This window comes from Hirundo rustica, chromosome 1 (assembly GCF_015227805.2).
Source record: "Hirundo rustica isolate bHirRus1 chromosome 1, bHirRus1.pri.v3, whole genome shotgun sequence".
Taxonomy (NCBI): domain Eukaryota; kingdom Metazoa; phylum Chordata; class Aves; order Passeriformes; family Hirundinidae; genus Hirundo; species Hirundo rustica.
The window spans coordinates 106,930,960-106,951,362 of record NC_053450.1 but is presented as its reverse complement, the minus strand read 5'-3'; the positions used below and the strand labels follow the sequence as shown (position 1 = coordinate 106,951,362).

General features: G+C 39.3%; 1 long non-coding RNA gene across 1 annotated transcript in view; it reads right to left on the bottom strand.

Annotated features, from left to right (window-relative positions):
• Positions 1-18,885, bottom strand: part of LOC120755620 (uncharacterized) — a 36,848-nt gene extending 17,963 nt beyond the window's left edge. Inside the window, exon 1 of the long non-coding RNA XR_005701839.2 lies at positions 18,751-18,885. This is a non-coding gene — a long non-coding RNA (uncharacterized LOC120755620). The remainder of the gene's footprint in view (positions 1-18,750) is intronic.
• Between the last annotated feature and the right edge of the window lie 1,518 nt (positions 18,886-20,403).

Genomic DNA, 20,403 nt, shown 5'->3' with positions numbered 1-20,403 from the left:
TGAAATAAGTACCCTCAAATCAAATTATGGACTTGTATTTGTTTATCAGAATAACCCCAGCATGCTACAAGTATTGTAAAATTCAAAACACTTGTTCAAACTCACTGATGGAAATTCAAAAAATTCCTAATAACCAGAGCAGGCTTTGGTAAAAAATACAATATTAATGAAAATATATATGCATATCTAGATTTCTTTGAACTACTTTGATCTGGAAAGTAGGTTGTATGGCTGTTATTGTCAAGCTTTTTAATGAGAGGTTTCTAATAGTTCACAAAAATAGCAGAAACTACAAATACAAAAAACACTTGTAACTCTTAGTACATTCAGTACTAATATGCCACCATTTATATAGAGGATTTTTTTTTAAAATGAACTTTAGAACAATGCAGTGCTTATTAGTCTGAGAGCACGTCCAGAAATTACGCTGAATAAAAATAATTCAAATCATAAAGTGGAGGGCAAATAATCACTACAGCCATGTCCATATATGAAAAATTCTGAGAAAAGATTCAACATGAAAAAAAATATAGTAATATTATGCACCTGTGCCTTTACAGGTATAAAGAAAAAAATAGGCTGAAATACCAATTTGATTGACAAAGAACAGAATTTAGGAGAGAGCATAAAAGATACATTTTACATTAGGAAACAAGGAATCATTTAGAATATCAGATTTCAGGTAGTAAATTGCCAAGTAGAAGGCTTATTTAGAAACAGTAGAATAAAAGTAGTAATTAAAATAACATTTGAAAGTATATTTTCTGAACTATTTCAACAACAAAATAAATGCATAATTTACTTGCACTGAATATTTTTTTGCAATTCAGCTGCCAGATTCATGCCACACTGAATTTATTCACTACCCTTTAAAAAAAAAAAAAAAAAAAAAAAAAAAAAGCCCCCACAAAAACTAGGCTGATACATTTTCCATGAAGTTATTTAAATACCACCACATGATGCCAAGTTGGCTTTGTAACTGCAAAGATATATTTTTTAAAGAGTGTGAAATAATTCATTAACATATTCATAAGGGAGGAAAAGAACTGCAGACTTCAGGTGAAACAGTAGTTTAAGTATCACCAGAGCTAAATTGCATCAGAAGGTGCTAAATCCTGTGAACGTGCTTGATACAGCACCACTGAGGCTTCCACCAAAACAGCCAAGTGCTCATGTAAATTCCCAGGAGATTTGCAACAAAAAGAAGAAATCTGGTTTAAATAAGGACACTGGCACAGAGAAGCCACCATAACAAGGAAAAAAAAAAAAAAAAACCAAAACAAAACACACACACAAAAAACCCACACACAAACAAAAAACAAACAAACCCCACACCTGAGAAAGAAATACAGGGCCGGGGAGGGGGCGGGGTAAGCAACAGGGATATTTCCACTCAGAAAGTAATGATCTGGCAAACAAGAGGGAAAAGTTGGTTTATAAACTGCATGAAAACTTCTTGATTTGATGCAATTGCCTCCAATCTTACCTTTTAAAATAGATTATGAAATTCACACACCACAGATATATGCGACCAAGTACATGCTAGCTAGAAAAGCAGTGCTGCCTGTACAACATTTCCTGCAGTGGAGACAGGACATCCAGATTGAGAGCATGGGAAAGAACAGTGAGTCATCATTACATTAGGACCTGTCTAATCTATTCTTATTCCTTGTGGTGTTTCCCACATTTAGAAAACAATCACTGAAGCTGCAATTTCCCAGTCTTGTTACTGCCCAATGGTCCATATTGGTTTGGAGCAAAGAACAGGATTAAGTGATTATCATCTTTTCTTTGCAAATATTGCCTCTCCTTCAATTTTGATGTCATTGTTAACATCTCTCTCTATTCAGGACTGTACATGTGCTTTGTCTTTCATGGACGCTTGTTGGCTTGCCTGCTGTTCCTTTATCTTCTATTAAAAACATGTAAAAAGAAATTGGCCTACTAGCAGAAATGCAATAGATCCAATTCTGTAAACAGTAATACAGTTTATTGCAGTAAACAGCAATACAGAACAATTAATATGGAACAATTCTACTACAGTTAAAGAAATATATTTAAAATAAACAGATTGTAGCTTTCCAGGAAGCACAGATTAAGAGTAGCTTTTTAAGAGGAGCTTCCATCATCATACTCGGGACTACTCTGATTCAGGACAACTGCATTTCCCAATTAGTTTGCTTGGGTTTGTATTTGGGTTTTCTCCTTTTCTTTTTCTTAAAGTAACTACCTCAAAACAACACATGTGCCCCAAATAAAACAGCAGCTTTGCACAGACCTCTTGCATCCTCCCTTCCTATACAACTGTGTTTTCTGAGGTGGTGCAGTTGAAGACAGACAGATCTACGCGATCCTTCACAAGGGTCATACTTGCTTTCTCCTCTTATACATGCATGCACACATCATCTTGACATTTATCAGTGTTTGTTCTTGTTGGTCCTTGTCTCCCTCCAGTGGTGGGAGGATCAGACCTCTCTAGACTTCAAACAGGCTACATGGTCACCCTTTGACTATATTATACAGTTAAGACTTCCTCAAACTTTTTGTTGCTCCACTGAATGAGGAATCCCAGAAATACATGTTATTTTTCCTCCAAACATGCAACTTCTTGTGATTTTAATACTAATTCCTTTCCATTTCCAATTCATCACTATTCAAGGTCAATCCTGGTCTCCTATGTAGTTTCAACTTCAAGCCATTAGCAAATTTCATTAGCACATTCTTGTTTTTATCCTACTTTTTGGTAATTAGTGAAAATAATAAATAAGAGCAATGTCAAAGCCAGTCCCTGAGGAACTCCACTAATAACCTCCCTCCAGCCTTATAGCTTCTTTCAAAACAGTTTCTTGTTATCTCCTTCAGTCATTCCCAAAGCATTTGTACTAACAACCATCTCCTCCAGTTCAGATAGCATTTTTCCCACACAGCACCATATGGAGTGCTCTGCTGGGGTTGGGGCAGATTCAATCTTTTCTTTTGCTCTCAAGGCGACTGACATGGCTATGAGAGAGACAGAGGGCACATTGCAAGAGGTGTTGTCAGGGAGAAAATTAAAAAGCCATCATATATGGCTCTGATGGGACCTTATCTGGAAGATTATGCATAACTTTTGCATTTAACAATTTAAAAAAAAAAAAAAAAATCCTTGAAGCAGAATGATTAAAAAGTCACTCGTGGAAGCCAAATAGAAGGGCCTACTTTTGTAGGTTAGAAAAAGGGTTTGGTCTGTGTGGCAAGGTCTGGGTATCAAGGGGACTACAGGGGTGGCTTCTGTGAGAAGGCCAAGCTCTTTAGTGGTGGCAGTAGCACCATGGGGATAACATATTTAAGAAGGGGAAAAAAAAAAACCCAAACCTGCACAACTGCAGCTGGAGAGGGAAGTGAGAATGTGAGAGCAACAATTATACAGATACCAAGGTCAATGAAGGAGAAAGAGGCACTCCACACACAGAGCAGACATTCTTCTACAGCCTGTGCTGCAGACCATGGTAAAGTAGCTGTGCCTCTGCAGCACATGGAGGTTAAAAATGCAGCAAATAGCCTCCTGAAGTCCATAGAAGACCCCACACTGGAGCAGGTGTGACCCAGTAGGGAGCCTGTGCTGTGGTAGACTCCTGGCAGGACTTGTGGGCCCTTTGAGAAAGGAGCCCATGCTAGAACAGGTTTTCTGTCAGGACCTGTGAACTCATGGGGAGACCCATGCTGGAACAGTTTGCTCCTGAATGCTCCTCCACCCTGTGAGAGGGACCCATGCAGGAGCAGTTCCTGAAAAACTGCTACCCATAGGAAGGACTCACATTGGAGAAATTAATGAAAAACCGTCTCCCATGGGAGGGACTCCATGCAGGAGCAGAAGAGTGTGAGGAATCCTGTCCCTGAGGAGAAAGAAACAGCAGAGACAACATGTGACGGATGGACCTCAATCCTCATTCTCTATCCCCCTGCCCTTCTGACAGGGAGGAGTTATTAAAAATCAAGAGTAAAAGTTAAGCACAGAAAGAAGTATGGAGGAATGACACTTCAGGATTTAGTTTTCTTTCCTTGTCATCCTACACTGATTTGATTGGTAATAAATTGAACTAATTTCCACAATTCAAGTCTGTTCTGTCCACAGTGGCAATCAATGAATGATCTCTCCCTGTCTTTAACTCGAATCCTTTCATTATATTTTCTGTCCCTTGTCCAGTTGATGATGGAGAGAGACAGAGCAACTGTGGTCAGCAACTGACATCCAGACATGGTCAACCCACCACATCATCTCACTAGTAAATGCCAAAGATAGAGAGAAAAACTGTTTAAAAGCAATAGAACAGTGATAAAAATTCCCATGGACATATTCTCTCCGGAATTCATAAAAGCTTCAGATCACGAAAGGCATAACATTTGTGACTAGACTTGTATGCATGAGGAGAAAAATCTAGAGACAGTTCTATTTATGGGATCTACAATATGGATATTGGCACTATCTGAAAGTAGCAAGCTTGATAACCCAGTAAGCTCTTTTTGCTACCTCCTTTTTTTTTTTTTTCCCCTTTATAAAAGTCCTCAATATCGACTTGGTCATCTCCAGTGCAAGGCAGAAGAACGAGATGCACATTTACACCCAGCATGTTTCAAAATCATCACTTTCAAATCCAGGCCCTAAAGGATAATGTGCAACTAGAATTGAAGATACAGGATATTTTACCTGCATAAACATTCCTAGACCATGGCTGCCTTTAGCTCTTTACTTACATCTCTGTGTAGCTTCACAGACCAGCTTAATTCCCTCCTTGTCCAATAAGGACATGCTCAAAATTTGCTTACAACAGCCTCAACCAGCTCTCAGGTTGATCACAAGCTCAATTGATGCTGGAATATAGAGCTAGTTTATTAGCTTTACTATCTGTCCGCTCAGAAGTCTAAACAGAAGTTTTAGCTCAAAGGGGATGGCAAGATGTAGTAGTTTGTTATTTTACTTCAGGTAAGTCAATGAAGGAATGGGAGGAAAGAGAGGGAGAAGGCTGAAGCAGGGTGGGAAGGGATATTTTGGGATGTCAAAGTCTGTTATATTGTCATTTGCATGAACCAATATTGTATTTAAAGCTAGAAGAGCTCATAGCTTACTGTGAAAAACCAGATGGTTTAAAATCATTATTACCTCTGACATTTATGGGCAACCTTGATAGGTACAGCATTCAGTTTGCAGGGGAAAAGGTGTTGATGGATTTTTTTTTTTATAATTTTGGGATGATTTATCATTTTGGCCCCGTATTATTTACATTTTTAATTCACTCACCAAAAACTAACTTTATGTATTAAACCACAGTATCAATCACTCAAAAATAACACTAAAAATTATTTACTTAACCCCACTGTAAATATTCTATTGTTATTGTTGCTGTTCTACTGAGTCTTACTCTTTTAATTTTTTCCCCACAATGACATCTAAAAAACAGAGAAGAGATAAAGTTTAGTCTGTGTCAGTGCAGCTGGCTGTGACTCCTCTCTGCACACCAATATCTGTATTAACACATAGTATGGCTGTCATCAGCACAATGAATTTGCTCAGTCCTAAACTAGAAGCATGCAATGCTCCAACAATGTAATTCCTACACACATTTCACAAGCCCCCTCTGCTTGACTGAAAATGAAAAAACAAACAGAACCTGAGACCAAAAGAGGTTTTCCACCCTGCAGATTAAAAAAATCCCATTGCTTAGGATTTGTATGAAATCAAGCGTTTCAGAAACAGATTTGTGTCCAAACAATCAAATAATGAAGAGGAGAAATAAAACAAAAACCTGAACAGCCCATTTCTCCTTTCAGAAGAGAAGACTTGATTTGCTCACTGTTGCCACATTCACTCATGATGTGGGCCAGCCATTCTGTAATCCCTGCATTACCTGACTGAGCAGAAGCTCAGTGTTCAAGGAAGCATCCTAACTACCAGGTAAGGGACTGATAGGAAATAACTCTGAGGATATTTATCTCTTCACATGATGTGTAAAGCAGACCCACAGCTGAACAGCCAGGAGAACTTGTCTCAGTTGTGAATGGTAACTGTTCCAACTGGTGCCCTAGGTAAGGCTAGAAGAGTGTGTTAAATAACTGGGTTTATTGTCTTCTCTGCCTTTTCCTCATTGTCACTTTGGCTCAAAAAACCTGACATTTCCCCGCAAGACTCATCAAAATACTTCAACAGTTGTCATTTTCCAGTGGAAGTTGTAATTCACAAAATTGTCGAGGACCAAATCCATTAAATTACACTGGAAAGAACATCTAAAAGGCTAAAGCAAAACAAATTTAAATCTTAGTTACAGACTATTGTTTTAATTGCAGTGATTGCCTAAAACCATCTTGGACACTTCAGAAATAAGTTGGAGTGCATGGACGTCATTCACATCTTTTAGTCCTCACATGACTAAAAACAAAAGACAGTCCTGCTTCTAGTTGAGACTCCAGCCTTGACCTTGACACCGTTATTCTAAATATAACAAATTTATCACTAACAGGTGAAAGTCCATCAGTAGCTAATCCACAGACATAAAGACATAAAATAGCATTTGATATGTCAGCTGTATTCAAGACACCACTCAAGAATAACAGCACTTGTCCGAAAGAGACATTAAGAGTTCTGGAGTTACAACCCACATAATATAGGCTTTGCAACACAGCCTAATTTTTCCTCAGAAAATATATATTTTTGCCACAGTATAAGTGAACACTTTCATAAGTGAACACTTTCATAAGTGAACACTTTCATAAGTGAACACTTTCATAAGTGAACACTTTCATAAGTGAACACTTTCATAAGTGAACACTTTCATAAGTGAACACTTTCATAAGTGAACACTTTCATAAGTGAACACTGGCATGTGGGCTACCGTGCAGGAGCATATCCCAGCCCTGAATGGCACTGAAGAAACACAGTGGCAGGGAGTCTGGGGGAATGGTCATGTGCCACTTGTTCAAAGCCAGAAAGTATACATTTTTTGATAGAATCAAACAACAGTCCCTAGTAAAGAACATGTTATTTGCATTCTCCTCACAAGCAGAGACTATCTGACCACAAAACAACCACTCATCCCCTCCATTGTCTAGTCATGAGATTATCTAGAGAAACAGAGTGAAGCAAATTTGGATACTTGGGCTTTCTTGAAATGCAAAAGACAAGACGGGGATGTTGGGGGTTCGGTTTTGCTTGTTTTTTGGTTGATTTTTTTTTTTTCCTATGGAATTTTTCCACCATAAGTTGCTAAGAAACTAAATACTGATGCTTAGAGGGTGCTTGACCCACACAAAAGAAGAGGCCGAGGGAGGGGGAAGATCACATGAGTTTGGGGGAGGGAAGAGAGCAGGGCTGGGGGAGCTGAGCATGCTGCTCTTCCTGCTCCCAGCATTGGAGAGGACAGTCAGGCTGCTGCTTGCTGCGGGAGGAGTCCACGGTCAACAGAAAGTCTGTCCTGGGAAATTTACTATCAACTGCTTGTGTGCCCAGGAATTCGGAGCCCCCTTCCCCTGCCCTGCTGGAGCTGGGCCAGCCCTGTCCAGCCATCTTCAGCACTGCTCACTTTGCTGGGACACCACCCCCTTGCCTGCTGGGACATTCCCCCCCCTGCCTGCTGGGGCCACCCTGCCGTTCCATCCACCAGCCCGGGTGTTTCCACCATTCCAGCTTGGTGCTCTCGGAGTCCCAAGAGACCAGACTGCCCTGGGCTTTGTGAAACAAAACCCCTCGAGGTTCCTGGTTCTGTTTATTATTAATGCTGTAGTTGTTGTTTGTTTGCCTTGTTATACTTACTAGCAAAGAACTGTTATTCCTTTCCCCATAGCTTTGCCTGAAAAGCCCCTTTCATTTTCTAAATTATAATAACTTGGAGGAAGGGGATTGGAATTCCCCATTCCTAGAGAGGCCCTGCCCCTCCCTAGCAGATACCTGTCTTTCAAATGGAGACAAGGGACTTGCTTCACTACATGGGACAAACCAAGTCAGTTTAACTACTCAATGTATATTTGCATTAACACCTGTAAAATACTTCCTCTCCTGTGTTGCCATATTATGTGAGCTTCTGTGAGATGTATACAGCTCTGACTGAATTTTCTCACAGTTACCTGATGTAAACATCTTGTTTTTCCACATTCCTTTCTGATGATAGCCAACTGATAGTCTTCTAGCCTGGCCAGTGGGATAGAGAGGTGGTAACCTTGTTCTCCAATCCCTGATCATTCTTCAAAACCTATAAAGTGAGGTCTTCGTAAACAATAAAGGTCTTTCCTTCTTCAGCCTTCATTTTGTGCGGAGTCAAATCTGTAAGTATTTACTTGTGTCTGCTAGCAACACACTCCTGCATTATTAGGCTGAGTGGATCATCAAGGATCACTATAAGGATTCCTGCTACTTTTTAAATAAGGATGCCTATAAAATAATTAAGTACAAAACTGCCATGTGGGAGCAAAGTAGTTCAAATACCTTTGCTCTCAATTTTTGGCATAATTTTCCAGAAGAGTAACAGTTTACTCCTCCCATCATTCAAGCACAGCTAATCAACCTTTAAATAAAAAGTCTTTAAAAAGTGAGTGCTTACTCTGATTTTTCCCTTCTCTGTAAAAATAATGATTGATTGGGAAGGGATACACAATGGTAATGCTACTGAAATGTCAGGTTCTAATTTTTTTTACAAAATATAATTTAAAATGTTATTTTAGGCTATGCATTTGTCACTCTCGGCAACACATTCATGAGCAAAGCTTATACAAAGCAGACCATAAAACATTAAATCTTGCAACAACTGTCAAGAGAAAAGGGACAATGGAAGTTAAGTCCTATTCATTTCCAAGTCAAATTTTATTTGTGTTGGTGTCATGAAATGAGAGCAAGGAAGTTCATGACTGAAAACGGCTTTCTGGTTGGGAGCAGCCTAAATCCTAACACAGACCTTGACTTGTTTCAAGGTCACTTTTCTTTCCTCTTGTACTTTCTGATGCAGGAAATCAATTTTTTTGTACTGGGGCAGAAATACAAAAAGCAAAGGCTTGTTGGGTCCCATGTGCCACTGTTTCATATTCCCAGAGCTTATAAAATGAAGATAATTAAATACATGAACCTCCCAAGAGTATTGTGGATAGTAATTAGACAACAAATTTAGAGCACTTTGAGAATAAGAAGTACTCTGTGTCATTACTAACTGCCATCTTTATTCATACTGAAAAAACCCCAAAATATTTTTTTTACATTTATAGGAGTAAATGCATTTAGATGCTCAAATGCAGGGTAGGAACTTTTCAGAATTAGTTCAAGAAAACAAAACTGTAGACTGCTCATACAGTCTTTTTAGAAGATAGCAGCTCTTGAGCTCAGATATTAAGCACAAGAGCTGTTAAAAATAGTGAAATAAGTCAAACTACATTTGGAATAATAACTGACAAAATTTTCTAGATCTATAAAGAAACCAAATTTATCAGCTTTCTATCCAGGATGGCACAAATTAGTCAACAGAAATAAAATTCAGCATATTCAGTTTTGAAGTAGACAAATTAAACTGTAAAAAAATCCTGTTCGCTGACTGGAGATCATTCTGTGTGCACAAAATTGCCATGAGCAGATCAAATCCTTCAACTATTTCACTATTTAAAAAACAGAATCATGGAACTGTGATGGTAGGAAGGGACCTCCAGAGGTGTTCTAGTCAAACCTCTCCAGCTTAGAAGGGTCAAAGACAAGCTGCTCTGGCCTATCTGGATTTTTTAGCAACTCTAAGGATGGAGATGCTACAGACTCCCTCCCTGGAGGGTCCATCTAAGTCACCCCACCCAGCTTGTATCTTCTCTTTCCTGTATTTAGAAGTGACTTCCAGGAGAGTTTGCTCTCTTTCCCAGGGATCAAGGTGAAGGGGACTGGCCTCTAGTTTCCCTAATCCTCCTGCTTGCCCTTCTTGAAGATGGGAGTTCACAGAAACTTCATCTCAAATTCCACAATCTTTCAAAGGCCACCAAATGTAGCCTCATGATACAAGCCAGCTCCCTCAGTACTCACGGGTGCATTCCCATCAGGTCCCATCTGCTAGTGTACGTTCAGTTGAAGAGTCCCCTAACCTGAGCCTCCTCCCCCTAAGTATTCCTTGCCCCAGGCTTTCCCAGTATTCTCAGGGGACTGGGACTTCTGAAAGCAGACCTTCCCAGTAAAGACCAAGGCAGAAAAGGCACCAATAACCTTGGCCTTCTTTGTCATCAGGACACCACATTGAATACCAGACCCACATTTTCCATAGTTTTTCTGTTGTAGAAGTCCTCCTCAGTCCCTCTCATATCATTTGCCAGATTAAACTGCATGTACATTTTGGGTCTCATAATGCCGTTTCTGCACTCAGTTACTTTTGTATTCCTCCTAGGTCAACTGGCTAAATGTATTTTTACATTTTATATTTGAGTTCTGTCAGGAGAATCTTGTTGATCTATGCAGACCTCCTGACACCATTGCCTGTTTTCTAAAAATTATAATAGATCATTCTAGAGATTGGAGCCAGTCATTCCTGAAAAATCATTGAGACTTCTAGATCCCTCTTCTCTGTTAACCCATGGTATTCTTTCAAGTAGGTTCCTAAACAGAACAGAAGTCAGCTCCCCTGAATTCCAAGAGTGTGACCCTGTTATTTGCTTCAATCTTTCCTCTCAGGATCCTGAATTCCAACATTTCAAGGTCACTGTCACTCCTCACCAGTTCTTCCTTGCTTGTAAGGGATCCTGCACAGCAGATTCTCAATCACATGTGTCAGGAAGCTGTCATTGTTAAACACTGAAAAGAATCCTCCTAGATTGCTTGTGCCCTGCTCGGTTGCCTATCCAGCACAGATAGGCGTGTTTTAAAGTCCCACAGCCTGTGAACATGAGGTTTCTTCCAGGTGTCTGAAGGCCTTAACTACATCTTTTTCTCAATCAAACACCCACCATATCATCCACATTGGTGCATCTTCTAATCCAACTCATAAGCATTTAGCTGGCTCATCCATAACAAGACATCTCTGTGTGTTCCTTCTACCTCCTCACATAAAGGCCAGCTCCCCCACCTCACTGTCCTGGTGTATTCTTCCTAAAGGTCCTGTTTCCATACACAGAAACGCATCTCCTTTTGAGCTATCCCACCATGTCTCTAATACCCCTGAGATTATAGCCCTACAAACACAGCAGGACACTATATCCTCTGCACCAAACATTAGTGTACAGGCACTTGATAGAGGTGCCCACTTGTGCTGATTTCCCAGTAAATGGATTAACATTTCTTCCATCTTGCTGTAATCTCACTAATCCCTTATTTGTGTGCACACCAGAAATGAGCCCCCTGTTTTTTGATTAGAAGGTCACTTTTGTCCTCACTTGTACATGGGTTGACTTCTCACTAATCTGTCATTCCTAGTTTAAGCTCTCCTTTTACTAGATCAGCCAGTCTCTTTGCTCTCATAGCAATCCTTGGTCTTCAAAGAGTGTCCCATGGTTGTGAAAGTACATCACACTTAAGGCATTTCCTACAAAAGGAGTCTCTGCATTCGGCCATTCCACAACATACACGTTTCTTGGGGAAAAACTATCACCTCCCCCTCAAAGGAAGGAAATCAGTCTTGAAGAGACCACCTCCACCATCCCCCCCCCAAAAAAAAGCATTTGAAGCACTATCTTCACATTTGACAATAGCTGAGCTGTTATTGATTTCACTTCAGGGTGATTGATTCCATCTCTACCACAACTCTGTTGTTTCCTAGAACCTGACCTTTGACTTCAGAAACCTGAAGCTTTAAGTTCAATGATGAAATGGATTCTTATACATTTATGAAAAATTAACTCAAGAAATCCAGTTACCTAAACACCAAAAAAAAATTATATATAAAATATAAGCAAAAGCTACCAATTTTATTTCATGCACTCTCCTTTTGGGATACTCATCCTTATGCCCACAAAACACCTCAAAATAAATATTCTGATGTAATATTTCCAAAACCATCCCAGAGATCTAAAATTGTACTACTTATTTTCAGAGATGAGTTATGCAGCCTCATTGATTTTCAAGAACATTTGGACTCAAGTAATTTGCAAAAATGGGGCTGAGATGCATCTACAGGTCTTCTCTTTTAATACTAGAAAAGACCAAGGATTTGAGACATTCAGCAGTCACAAATCTAACTAAAACATTATTATTTAGATAATTCACAAGAAAGTTTGGATCTTGAAATGAACAGGCTAAAGCTGGATAGTGACCAAATAACCAACCTACAGTCGCAATCAAACAGTGCCTTACAACCAAGAAAATCCCTTATTCTTTATTTCAGTGAATATTAATTTGACTCCCTTGTCTTACTTTGGAACTCTCCTCATTAGACTTGTCCCCCAATGGAACTGCACCTGCACACCAAGATCCATTTTTGCAAATGCCAAGCCAATTTATTTCTTTCTCTAGGATTGCCTCTCATAAATCAGGAATCATTGGAATTACACATGTAATAAAAAGTATGGGGGGAGAAAAATCCCTGAGCAAGCAATTTTCCAGGGAAAGATTTAATACCAGTTGAGTTGAATAGTCAGTCCAAATTTAAAGACAACATGTCCTTAAGATACTCAGCCCTGAGTAAAATAGTATCCAACCTGAACCAGCTACAAACCTGCCACTACCAACTATTTCTGTACAAACAACCAGATTGCTACATGCTATTTCAAAGAAATCACCGAGCAAAAATTTTATGATTCACAACATTTAAGGCCTAATTAAGGCCCACAAATAGTACAAGTAATTTTAAAAAAAAAACTTCTTCTGTTGCAGAAAGAAAAAGATGTCATTATGAACTTCAGCAATGTCAGCAACAGCATTATGTGCTGAATAGGAGCCTGATTGGAGAATATTCTAAGAAAACCAGGTTGATTTAATCATTCCATGTCAGGTGTTGGATTTTTTCAGCACAATATACACAGTGGGTAACGGACACAATAAAATCTCCAGTTTCTAGGAGTTCAATGTGCTTCAGGTCGGTTTTGTGTCAAAGAGATGCATTTATAGAAGCTATGTTGGCTAGAAGCTGTGAAGTTGGAATAGTATTCTGAGCCAGCTCAAAATTTCCAAATGGATTTCTTTTTAATTGAACGACACTTCCTTGCAATGAGATAGCAAGTTGGTAGTACAACTTTTCTGCATCTTCTATATGTTTTTATCCTCTGTATGCTCCTACAAAAAATATTTTAATCTGTGTGTGTGTGTCTTATGAACACTAATTGGGCAGGGTTGCTTGGCTGGAAATCGCTAGGCATAACATGGAGCCCTCTAGCTCCCAGCAGCACCAATTTCCACTGTGCCAAGCACCAGGAAAACCACTCTGTTTCCAAGCTGCACACTTGCATTTAGAGCCCACAGTAACAACCACCCATAGAAAAGAGGGAAAGGGACAGAAGAAAAATAACTTGGTTTTGTTTAGATGCATCACCAGAGTCAGAAACCAAGCCAAAACTATACTTCATAGCCAACATCTCGTCTCCTGGAGCAGGAGGAATCATTTGCTAAGGACTACCACTGCCTGCATTTCTTAGTTTAAGTGATAAAACAAAACATTCCTAAGCCTGATTAGTGATAGGTTTCTTCTTACCTCCATTTCCTCCCTTTCCTTTCCTCTAAAAGGTACTTTGCATACTGCCAGATCTATCTTGTGCAAAATTGATACCATGGCTCTGTCAGGTTATAGAGGAGAGAAAAAAAATGACAAAACAAAAAAGCCGATTAAATAACAATCACTTACAGACTTAAAGAAATGTTCAACTGGAATTTGGTCACACATACTGTCAGTGTTTTAAAGAGGCATATGACCTAACAACAGCATGTATGTTAAAATATCCACCTTCTATAGAACAAAGATAAAAGGATAATTAAAAACTAAATCACATTTTTAGCCTGTGGAAGCAGCAGTTATGTTACACCTATCCCCACACATGCAGAAGTCACAAGCATGTGCACCTGACCACACTGAGGCACACAGCTGTACAGGCACTGGGTGTCACAGTTTACCCACAGGGGAGAGGACACCTCCACTGACTACACCTGTCCAAGATCTCCCAGTAAGTCACAAAGAGATTTGTCTTCTTTCCGTGACAGTGAGGAGCTGCAAATATGTGGTCAATAGAGCATAAAACTCAAACTAATAAGGACTAATGAGTTAAAAGCACGTTGCCATGGACTGCTTCTAGGCAGAAATTATCTTCCAGGCTTTGCCTGTACATCCAAAGAGCAGATTGTTCCCAAGTGAGATGCCAGAAAGATCAAAATCCAGATGCAACAGATTTTCTATCTGATTTTTATTCCATCATAAATCTTCAATTTGTCAAATGTTAACATTTCATGGAAAGACTTTCTTTTGACAGAATGCAGAGGCAGGCTGTAAACCTGCGGTTTTGTAGCTGTTTATTTACCTGTCTCCTCAGCAATAAGGAGCTCAATATTAAGACTTGCAGGTTTCAGAGACACCTGAGCTCCCAGCTGCCTGACTCCAGCCTGTGACTCTCAGGACAGCCTTCCACTCACCAGGGAACCCAGGGAGCCCATCAGGCTGCTGAATAAAACTGCTATAATCCTTTTTGTTTCACCAGCAAGCCCCAGTGATTAACAGCAGCAAACAGTCAAACCCTGTCAGCTTCACAGAGCAGCAGGCAGTAATCCTGGGGAGCGCACCAGTTTCATAAGCAAAACATTGTGGTATTTTAATAGCACGTTCTGGAGGAGGGGGACAGCTTCTTGTTCCAGTTTAGAACTGTCACTGTTTTGGATAAAAACTGGTGGATAAAAATTTGCTTTCAAAGCCAGCTCTGCCAGAACCAAGAGAATTGCTGCTATTTGGATATCTCATGATTTCTGGCAAACTACAGTGCTGCTTTACTGTAGGTTACAGGTCTGAATCAAGTCAGTTATGCCAGCATAGGAGTATGCTAGTATCCTTTCTACCACAAAAGAGGAACTAGCAATGAGATATCATTTATATCTATATTCAGAAGTTTGCCAATAAAAACACTTCAACCAGAAAGGCAGCCTAACTCAGTAAATTACCTGCTAAAATCTAAAAAGCATTCACTCAAACAGATAATCCATTCCCAGCACTGGATAAGCTGAGGAGACCCAGCTGTAACTCATTACAAAAATCATTCCCATACACTGCTGGAGAACACATGTGACAGAAGGACAGCAGGACATCATCTTACTGCATCTTTTCTCAACAGTTCATTTTATGCAGCTTTGATCTTGACTGGATTTCCCAATACAAAGAGATATTATAGTTTTAAGAAAGGTCCCAAGCCATAGTAATTTAGTAAACCAGACACATGTGGGAGGAAAGTTTGCACCATTTTTATAACCTTAAGGTTTTTGATGGATGGGAAAAATGGACAGGACATTATGAAACCATTATGAGAGAAAATAATTGAAATCTGATTTTTTAAATAGTTTTGTCTGTATATGAACAGCATTTTCCTTCAAGAAACAGAGACTGCTCTGAAGCAGTGTATTACTACTGTATGTTGGTGTGTTCGCTAGCTCTGTGGAGAGCTGGCCGAAAAAGAACAGCTTAGTCCTATGGCTAATGCACACATGGCTAAGGGCTTGTTTTACAAAGTGCTGAGGTTTCACTGTTGTGGTTAAAGACCTGGAGTGCTTTTCAAATTAACTGGAGACAGAGACAGCAAGGTATGTTCCCCCCATCTGGAACAAATTACAATCTCAATGGCATTAATCATCAGTCCAAATCTACTCCATATCACATTATATTTTTCCTCCTTTGCAAAGTAATCTCAAGTCCCTGTGTCTCACTCCACCACCTTCCTCACAAATCCTACAAACCAACACAGATTATTCTTTTAGAGACCTCCAAGCTGCCCAGGATCACATCTTAAATAAGACACTCACCTTGCCTGACTTTTCTCCCTGAGACTGTCAAGCTTCAGTTATTGGAGATGTCAGCCTGAGACAATTAAGGAGTAGACCTTTGCCTATTTTCTTTAAACCAATTTATGACATTACATGCAATTTGTCCACAGAAAGGTGCAATAGTTATAGGCAATATGCATAAGGAGCTGCACATTTTGCTTGACAGAATTTGGACATGGTGCCAACAAGCTGCTGCTTTCAAGGATATAAGCCACAGCTGAGCCTATTTCATAGCTCTATACCCACCATGGCTCTGCAAATCCCAGCAGCCATCGCCAGCCCCAGCTCTGTGATTACATGATTTCCATCCATTTTGACAACACAGATTTTCTGCTGGCATTGTCAATACTGAGCACAGAACAGGCAACATTTTTTTCCCTAAATTAACTGTAAATAAACTTAAATCTTTTGTGATGGCTAGCCTGGGAAGCTAGCTTACGTGTTGCAAAGATGAAGTTCTACCTTTCCACTATGATATTTTTTCCTCTACAAAAAAAAAAAAAAAAAAAAAAAAAAAAAAAAAAAAAAAATTTCAGTGCAGTATCTCAACAAGACAGCAAAAGAAGCAATTTCCAGAAAGAATATTTTCTTTGTTGTTGAATAAGCTATTAAAAGTGACCTGCAAAGATTTTTAATATCTTCAGTCATAACTCTTATTAGTATCCTTTCTTAACTAAAAGCTGAAAGAAGCCCTTAAGCTAATTGTCCTCAAGGTATAGGGCTGTGGGAGTTTATTCTCCTCTCCCTTCTCCTACACCTTTTTGTCTCTCACCTTGAAAAAATAAAAATAACATGAATTATATCTGTTTACTGCACTGTAAATTCTTGCAATTTAATTTAAAAAGTGATATCTATCTATTTCAAATTGCATCTTGTACCACATTTCAACACTAATTTTTAATAAGGTTTAACAAACATAAGCCAACGATAAAGTGGTTAAAGGGGAAATTATAAATAATTTGAAACTCATTTCACTCTGAGCCACTTTTATCTACCTTTTTATGTCATGCTGATGGCTCCTTAAAAGAATAGGAGCATACTGCTACCTTTTTACTTCAGACTATTGCAAGATAAACTATCATGAACAGTTCTTATCACTGAAATTTCCAGAAAAAAATGCCAAGACCAAAACTCCTCACAAATAAAACAAGCACAACTGGAAAACGAAACAAAACAAAACAAAACAAACAAACAAAAAAAACCACCACACACACAAAAACAAACCCAAAATGCAAAAAATTCAAATGCTTCCAAGCTTTATCATTGGGGCTGGGGAGATAACTGAAAGGCTTAGTCCTTTTACAGAAAAATGTAATTGCTTTTTAATCATAGGACTGTTTAATTCCAGCTTTCTCTGGAGCATAGCCATTACTACAGGAGCGTGCCCATGATATGGAACATTGTATATTGCAACATATGCAAGATATAACAAACAACTACATATAGCCAAAAGATATAAATATAACCACATCATCTGTTGTTAAGACCTTATATGAGTAGAACCATAGCTTTGCTGGGGTCCCAGGCAATTTCAAACTTGCAGACAGGAGAGTTTCATAGTATGCACAGCCACTGAACGTTAACAAACACAGCCACTGAACGTTAACAAATCTAGATCTCCCAGGCTTCATTCAAAGGGAATTATGGATTGTTGCCAACCTTTACAGAAAAGGAAACACTGGGTTCAGAAGCCACCAAAGTTTTCTTAGCCAAAGGGAAATAACTAGCAAACACACTCAGACACATAATTCTGTTCAAGACATTAGAAAATAAGTGGCTGCTGATAAGTTCCTACATCTGTATTTAGGAACTGACTTTCTAATATCACTGTTAGAAAAAGTAAATTCTCTGCAGTACAGCTGAAATAAAAGCCTTTACTGCTGTGACAACATCCCCCCCAAATAAATATTGAAAGGTGCATGTCTGGAACTAGGGGTCTTATTTTGGACTCCCAGAATTAAGAGCACAAAAATGACAATCATTGCATAACATTGCCAGCTGAAACTGCTTGACTGAGTCTGTCAACTGACAGTGTAGCTTTTTTCACACACAATTTTTTTTTTAAAAAATAGACTAGTTCTGTCTCATAGACTGTAAAAGAATCAGCAATATTCCAAATCAAAATAAATAAAAAAGTTATGTTCTGAATTTCTTTCAGAATCAAGCAATCACCAAAAAGTTTAAACTTACTGTTTTCCAAATACCATTTACTTCTGCTTGGATTGCAAAAACACTGAGAACAAACAAAACAAGATCAAAGACAGAGTCCACATTGCAGAAAACCTTGAAATAGCAACAGAAATCTCAGAAGTAAGAAAGAAAAGCCAAACAATAAAAAGAAACAAGGACGGAATTTGGAACAAGTCTACAAATGAGGCTTTTTGTGTACCAGCACAAATATCTTACTTGTGGTTTTCCCCCCAGTAACATTATTCCAGCTCATGCTGAAACGAGCCTGGATTCAGAGCAGCTCACATCAGGTGTATCAAAGCATCCAGAGGAGGAGGAAAAAAGGAAAACCATTTTGATGGCATTGGCATCAGGAGTCTTATAGCTATAAACATACCACTTTGTTCATTTTCATATCAGAAGTTAATTCAGTGGTTACCATTCAGGAGAAAACATTATAAGATTAACTCCCTTGCCTTTTCCCTACCCCTGTTTACTAGCAATCTCTGTGGGTCCACAACACAGACAGATTTCTTTACAAAGTTTTGCAGACAATTAGAAAGGCAGATCAATTACCATCAGGAGGGAGGTTTCCAGAGGAGAGCCATAAACAAGACAGTGTATTGAGGTATCCCTCAGCTGAAAGTGGCCAAACTCACCTCTGCCAGGCTGAAGGAGTCCCTGTTCCCTCAGACCTGGCTAGCAGGTCAGGCACCCAGACACTCCCCCAGCTGCTTCAGGCAATGGCTTAAAGCCACCTGTTAGGATTTTAAATCAGACCAATTAATTTCAACCTGGGGGAGGGTGTACTTGCATCAGCCACAGCCTGACCATTAGAACCAGGAACTGGTGGAGACAAGTAAGCTTGGGATAAATAAAATTAATCAATAGCCTTGTAAGTGTTGGGCAGATCTCTCAATGATGGGACAAAAGGCCAAAGTAGCTGTAAACACACAGCTCAGAGAAAGGCCTTGGGCATATGTTGGTCAGTCAGTAAAATTAAGATACAGTTGACTCCAGCAAAGAAACTCAGGGTCTCCAGTGCCTAATACTGGAGCATGCACATTGAGTCCGACACCACTACATGAAGGATGAAGGGTTTGTCTGCAGCCCTTGTGAACACAAACCTTCTTTGCAGTCCAAACATGCTTCAGACCCACAGCCCAGCATGAAAAGAGCCTGGCAGAACAAAAGAAGATTTTGGGAGTTCATTTTAACTATGAAAAAAACCTAGTGACAGTGACTCAGAAAAGTCTTTTTCTATTTGAGTGAATATAGTAAAGAATAAGCAGCAGTTCAGTAGCTACAGCCATAGGTCTGCTGATTAAGGCTAGTTTTGCCCTGAAGCCCCATCAGCCTTCGTGCTGATTGGGATACAGAACAAGAGAGTTGAGAACCTGTACTGCAGTTATGTGGGAAATGCTTGGCAGCATAGCAGTCAAAGGGTTAAATGCACAGGAAAAGTGCACAGAAATTAAAGTACTTGGTCCCAGGAGGGTGGAACACACCCCCTAGGAACCTTCTGCCTGCTCTGCGGCCAGATACCAAATGGCCACCTTCAATTTTATTTTCTTTTAGTTAGAAAAAACAGACAGTTCACAGACACTTAGAGCTTTAAAGCTCTGTTTGATTTTCTATATCTGAACAGTTCCATGGCCCACTTTTTAAATGCTGCATCTAATGGAGGTGGGAAGATAGATGAAAAATGCCAAGCTTTGTGAGACAGTAAAGCTTTCTCAGTTCCCTATTGTTTTGCTATTTATTTCCAGAGTGGAACGTCATAATTTGTGGTGCTCCACCTGGACATGCACATTCAGAATAATTTTCTTTAATAGACCACTCTTAAGCTTATAGACTCATCTTGCATTGTAAAACTCTTTATTTACTGTTTTTTCATTAGATCTTCTTGGAAGGCTGGAAATCTTAAATCTGACAACAGCTGGGACCTAATACTGCCCCACAGAACAGTATCACAAACCTCTCAGACTCCTCTAGAAATTCCTTAAACCAGGAAGAGCCTGGCAGCTGATCTCTTGTATATTCTATAACAGAGTACAGATATCAACTTGCTTTTGCAGGGACAAGAGGAAATTAGCCTGGATGGAATTTTGAAATACTGAAACAGAAGAAAAAGGAGTAACGAAATTAATATTTTAAGGGAGTGACTATCTATTGTCTTTCATAAAACAAAATGTAAATTTAGGTGCCAGAAAAAGAATGCACGGGTATCATGGGTTGGCACAGTTTTGTTTCTAGTTTTAGAGAAATGTGGAATGTTTTTCCCTGCCAGGACCATAGAGTGGTTGTGGAGG